Here is a 6,006-nt window from a genome sequence, read left to right as displayed (position 1 = left end):
GCACTCTTGGGTCATTCTGTTGGCCCCAAAGCTGGATCTCTGTCTACCGGCACGCCGCCCAAGCTCAACCAAGAGCACCAATTGATTGACAAGCACACGAATCAGGAGGAGCGTGTCAGGGGCGTCACTTGAATCACCAGTAACAAGGTTTAGGTGATTCCTCCCCCGTTAGTGAAAAAAAAGTGCAAGAGTTCATGGAGGGATGAAAAAAAGTCCTTTGTCCCAACCCCACCCCCTCAGAAAAGAAATGTTCCGCCCCACGTCTGAAAAACCTTAAACTACTGGTTGATAAGTTGATAAGTTCATTTCTGATTGGCCAGAAGCGAGACCATGGACACACACACACACACTCCCACTCTCACGTTAGATAATTCAAACCACAGATGATTGGACTGTATGCAAGTGCAGAAATAAAGACTGTATGAATGGAGGACCCAGAAGTAGTCGCTGAACTTTTTAATGGAAATGTCTTTCTAATGAACTATTTTCATAAAAAAAGGTCATAACTATGTTAAATGATTATGATATTAATAAAAAAGGGCTAAAAAATAACCAAGTGGTGTGGAGATACAATCTTATGTAATGTGTTTGACTATTATCTTGAAATAAGAGATTGAATGTTGCATGTTCAGTATGAGTCAGGCTTATGGTTGAGTTTTCACACACTGAAGCACATCTCACACCAATGTTCTGTGTAGTATTACAACAGCAATGACTAGAGTTCACAATCACACTAACTGGAGCCGAGTTTCCTTTGCTCAGAGATGGTTCATGATGCAGGCTATGTTGTTCTCTTGCAGTGAAACAACTTTTCCCCCTCCCGGTTCAGTGATTTCATTTTGAGTGGATCGAGATAAAAAACAACAATAGGAGTGAAGTCAAGTTGAACATTTCTGGCCAAATCATTTCGAAGTGGTATACTTGGTCTGCGTGCCCCATTCACTCCTATTATTTTAATTGTCTTAATCAACTAAATGAAATCGCTGAACTGGGAGGGGGCAATGTTGTTTCACTGCATGAGAATAACATAGCCTGCATTATGAACCATCTCTGAGCAAAGGGAACTCGGCTCCAATTAGTGTAATTGTGAACTCTAGTCATTGCTGTTGTAATACATAGCCTGCATTATTTAGTTGATGCAAATCCTGCATTATTTAGTTGATGCAATTGTGAGCTTGGTCTGAAAGCCCCATTCATTCCAACTGTTTTCTAGTTAGTGGCTTCAGTTGGCTCAAAGACTAGATGAGAGTTTCTCCTGGCCCAATAGACTACTTTCAGGTTAAGTGGGAAAATAGAGATATAGTAAGTCTAAAAAAGTTTAAATATCCTTTAACAGATTCAAATCCAAGGATCAGTGGATAAAAAGACCAGACAATCAGTCTTAATTTGTTGAAATCCATAAAAATAGGCCTACTGTGTTCCATAAAAAATATCAGTACAGTAGTTATTCATGTGTATCAAAGTGAGAATACATTGAGATGAATGTGAATGTACAAGACTGAAACATTAACTAAACTAGAGATATAATCTTAAATCAAAGAATGCAATAATTGCACAGGGTTAAAGTACATAATAAAGCATCTCTCTAGTAAGGCAACCTCTACAACTTACACAGCTCTGCAGTATCTCCAATATAACCAAAACAAAACCCAGGATAGAGGGGCTGAGTGAATGTGGTCTGGACTCTATGGAGGAGCCTCATTGTACCAGAAACACTGTAGAAGGACAGATAACCTGCCTTGTGATCCAGGTACACTCCTACTCTGGAGGACTGAGGGCCTGATACTTTAATCTCAACATTATTGTGTCTGAAACGATAACCACTATGATAACACTGTAAACTCCAGGACTTGTCATTGAGTACTAATTCTGAGTCATTACCACCTGTTTTCTTAATATGTTTATATGAGACTGCTATAGAAACATTTTGCCCACTCTTCTCCACCTCCCAGTAACATCGTCCAGACAGACCCTCACTGCACAGCACCTGGCAGTGGTTAGTGAATCTGTCTGGATGGTCAGGATATGAATGGGATGGTATAGCTGTCATCTTTTTGTTCCCATCAGACAGAGAGAGGTTGCAATGTGCTGTGTTTGGGTCCAGAGTGAGCTGACATGAATCTGGAAGAAGAGCAGAGCAGAGACCAGGGGAGAATAATACTATACTATTATACTGTATCCTGTCTTTGATTAGAGCAGAGCAGAGATCCAATCAGTACAGGAGTCAGATAGCTACCTAGTTTTTGACGACATCTACTATTACTATATAATTCAATATGAGGGTTTGTGAGAAGTGTCAGTAAAAAGATTGTAAGTTATGTCAGGATGAAGAGACTCACATTGTAATAACTGTTCTCTGGTCTTGGGTTCTGGAGGTAGTAGAACATCCACTGTATTCACTGCAGACACAAACATGTTCACAGAGAGAGGGGGAATGTTACCATCCTACCTACAATATCACACATATAATATTAAGTCTGGGACCTTTGGTCTAAAGTTGATGTTTTTACAATGTGCATTATTTTTGTATTATTTAACCCACCTGCGCTGGAGATCTTGGTCCATTCTCCTTTAAGGAAGCCTTGTAGTTTCTCTCTCAGCTCAGACACAGCGTCGCTCACACCTCCAAAGTACTGATGAGGAATAACATCGATAGCGGGTAAGTCTGAAGAAGATACGATTGGAGTAAGACAGAGAAGACAGAGACAACATTAAATAAATGAATGTAGAAACATTCTCAAATATAGAATGTATATATCTGTCCTTTCTAAGATGACTCTTTTAAAACACTGCAGACAGAAGAAACTGTTTGTCATATTCCATGTAACAAGGCAAATTGCAATATAGTTACTTGGAGGAAATGGATGTGATCCTCTGTGTGTGAGAGCTGCTCCAGCTCAGTGTCATTCCTCTTTAGCTCAGCTATCTCCTGCTCTAGTTGCTCCAGGAGTCCTTCAGCATGACTCACTTGAGCCTTCGCCTGGGCTCTGATCAGCTCCTTCACCCCTGAGTGCTTTTTCTCAAGGGAGCGGATCAGCTCTGTAAAGATCCTCTCAATGTCCTCTGCTTCTTCCTGTGCAGAGCGCTGTTAGGACACACAGACAGAGAAGAGAAGGCTCCATGTTAAGCAGTATACTGTATTCTCTAGCTAACCCGGAGCCCAGCCTGTTCCCCACAGTGGTGCTCAGTGGAACTGAATGGTGGTCTCTCACTGGCTGACAAAGAGGGAAGTGACATTGTGCATCCCATCTGGTTAATAATAATAATAATAATAATGTACTTGCCTTGAGACTCCACAGCCTGTTGGAGCTCCTTCAACTCCTCTCTCCGCTGGACTTTCTGCTGACTCATCCCCAGCTGTGTCTGTGGAGAAAAAGTTGAGCTACAGTGAACTATCCCTTTAAACTGAATTTGGACTCATAAAAGGGCATTCAGATTAAGAATAACAATGGCGTTTGACTTTGTAAAACGGTGATACATTTGGAGAATCTAGGTTAAAATCCACATTAAAGGTTTGTTCGAGGTTGGAAAATAGTATTTGAACCCAGCCAGGACTGATTAGATGTTTATCAGAGATTTGCCAACATGCGGATCTAGTTTTACCCGTTTCTCAGTTCTCTCTGCTGCAGCTGACAGGATATCATGGCCTTTATGTTCATCCATACACAGCACACAAATACACTTCTGGTCGGTACGACAGTAAACCTCCATCAGTTTGTCACGATGAGAGCAGATCGTTTCCTGTAGTTGCGCAGTGGCTTTGATCAACTTATGCTTCTTTAGGCCAGGAATATCATAGTGAGGTTGGAGGTGAGTCTCACAGTAAGACACCAAACACGCCAGACAGGACATGAGGGCTTTCTGGTCCCAGTGCAGAAATCACATGCCATATCTCCAGGTCCAGCATAGCACAAAACAGGGGGAGCAGCCTGGAGTCCTGTCTTCTTCAGTTTCTCCACCACCTCAGCCAACATGCTATTTTTCCTCAGAGCAGGTCTTGGAGTGAAGGTCTGTCTGCACTGGGGGCAGCTGTAGATGCCCCTCTGGTCATCCTGATCCCAGCAACCCTCAATACAGCTCCTACAATAACTGTGTCCACAGCCAGTAGTTACCGGCTCCTTTAGTAGATCCAGACAGACCAAACAACAGAAATGATCCTGGTCAAGCAGAACTCCCTGCTGAGCCATTTGGACTGTTTTTCACTCACGCAGACACTCAGATCAATTTTGTTTTCGCTTTCCAAATGGAAAGAGTGGGGAAAGTTTGTAGGATGGACTTCCTGGTTCTGCCAGAGGGGTGGGATTAGAAAGCACAAGCAATTTAAAGACATGTTTTTAGGTTTAAGGCCTTTAAACATTGAATGTAGGAATAGTCTCAAATATAAATTAGAACGTATATCTTTCCTTTCTGAAATGACAAAACAAAGCAGACAGAACAAACAAAAGTATACAGATACTATTTGGCACTGCGCAGCCATGGAAGAACAAATCAGTATTATAAAAACATTTCCTGTTTTGTAGATTAAAATTACTGTATAATAAATGTATAAATCAACAGAATACTCAACCCACAGCCCTGAAAGAGTACAACGTTAGAAGATAAAAATCACAGGGATCATTTAAATAAAGACTTCAGTGAAAAATGTTTACTTCAGCTTTTTCATGGGATTCTTATAAATTAGACATTTGATAGCCTATGGCCCCTGGACTTGCCACATTACTGGTAATGTGGGAATGAGCAAGGGTATGCTGTATGTGGACAATCCCAATGTTACTTGTGAGCAGACATTTCTATTCAGAAATGGACAATAGGCCTAGACTCCAAATATGAAAGTAGACATTAAAAACGAGTCTTGTTGGAAAGATTACGATTTAAAATATTTATTTTGACAAATCTCACAAAAATTACATACATTTGGATTGAAACAAATTGGGCTGGCACTGTTGTAGCAAATGGGCCCCTAGATCTCCTACGACCCTCCATGGGCTTTGGCCTGATCCTTCCATCTACGCACTGGTGTTAAGGCTTTCAAAGCAGCGAGAGGTTTGGTGAACAGTACCTGTAGACCAGCAGTTCTACCAGTCTTCAGAATCTGAACAGAAGGAGAAGGGGCTGCCTTGATCGGGTGCGAGTCAGCCAGGTTGGAGTTGGTGCTTGTGGTCCTGCGCTTGTCTCCAACGTCTACAGAAGAACTTGGACGGGTTGTGCGAGAGAGACAGTCCATGTCGGGTTCAAGGGAAGGTCCTGTGGTCTTCGCACCCTTGTGGAAAAGCGATTCCCTTCGTCGCGTGCATGGACTCTGGGCGAGAGCACGAAAGCCGTATGGGGTGGTGACTTTGTCGACGTGTGACAGGGACATTGCCGCTCGGGTGGATGGGTCAGATAAGTCTTCTCCCGGTGAGAGGTTTCGACGAAGCTTGGCCCTCATAGTTGGTGTCGATGGTAGTCGAAGGACCGGAGAGGATGGAGTAGATGCGGAGAAGTGCGGGCGCAGGTTGGGGCTGCACGGGGACAGCAGTCTTGACTGATCTGTTTCTGAATCTCGCTGTGCATGGGGAGATCGCAGCTTTGACGGAATTATAAAGGTAGGAATCCTTTCAGGAGTCAGAGCAATGTTACGCAGAGACACACCTGCCTTTGATGCATGCATGGTCAGAAAGCTTCGATAGTTGGTGTGCGTAAAGTTACACTTAAGCTGGTAAAACAATGTGCGATAGACATCGAGCCAAACCTACTTGTACAGTTTTAAACAAAGACCTTTATAAAACGTAATGACCATAGTATTCAATTGCAGGTTTACCTGGGTAACCCTCATGGCGTTTTCATAGCCTAGGCTAATGGAGCACCAGGTGATTTTAATTAACCAATGACCCAAACTAATTAGACCATCTCACAGGTTATATTACTTGACAGAAGTCTGTAAAATAGTTGCCACCAACCGGTCGATCGCCAAGGCGTTCCAAACATTTCTGTAAAAAAATAATAATAATAACGGTAACGCCTCGA

General features: G+C 42.5%; 1 pseudogene; it reads right to left on the bottom strand.

Annotated features, from left to right (window-relative positions):
- Positions 1 to 1,083: 1,083 nt before the first annotated feature.
- On the bottom strand, positions 1,084 to 4,195 carry LOC121586902 (annotated as a pseudogene).
- Positions 4,196 to 6,006: the final 1,811 nt, after the last annotated feature.

This window comes from Coregonus clupeaformis, chromosome 17 (assembly GCF_020615455.1).
Source record: "Coregonus clupeaformis isolate EN_2021a chromosome 17, ASM2061545v1, whole genome shotgun sequence".
Classification (NCBI taxonomy): Eukaryota; Metazoa; Chordata; class Actinopteri; order Salmoniformes; family Salmonidae; genus Coregonus; species Coregonus clupeaformis.
The sequence above is the reverse complement of the archived record's forward strand: the minus strand, read 5'-3'. Positions and strand labels throughout refer to the sequence as shown.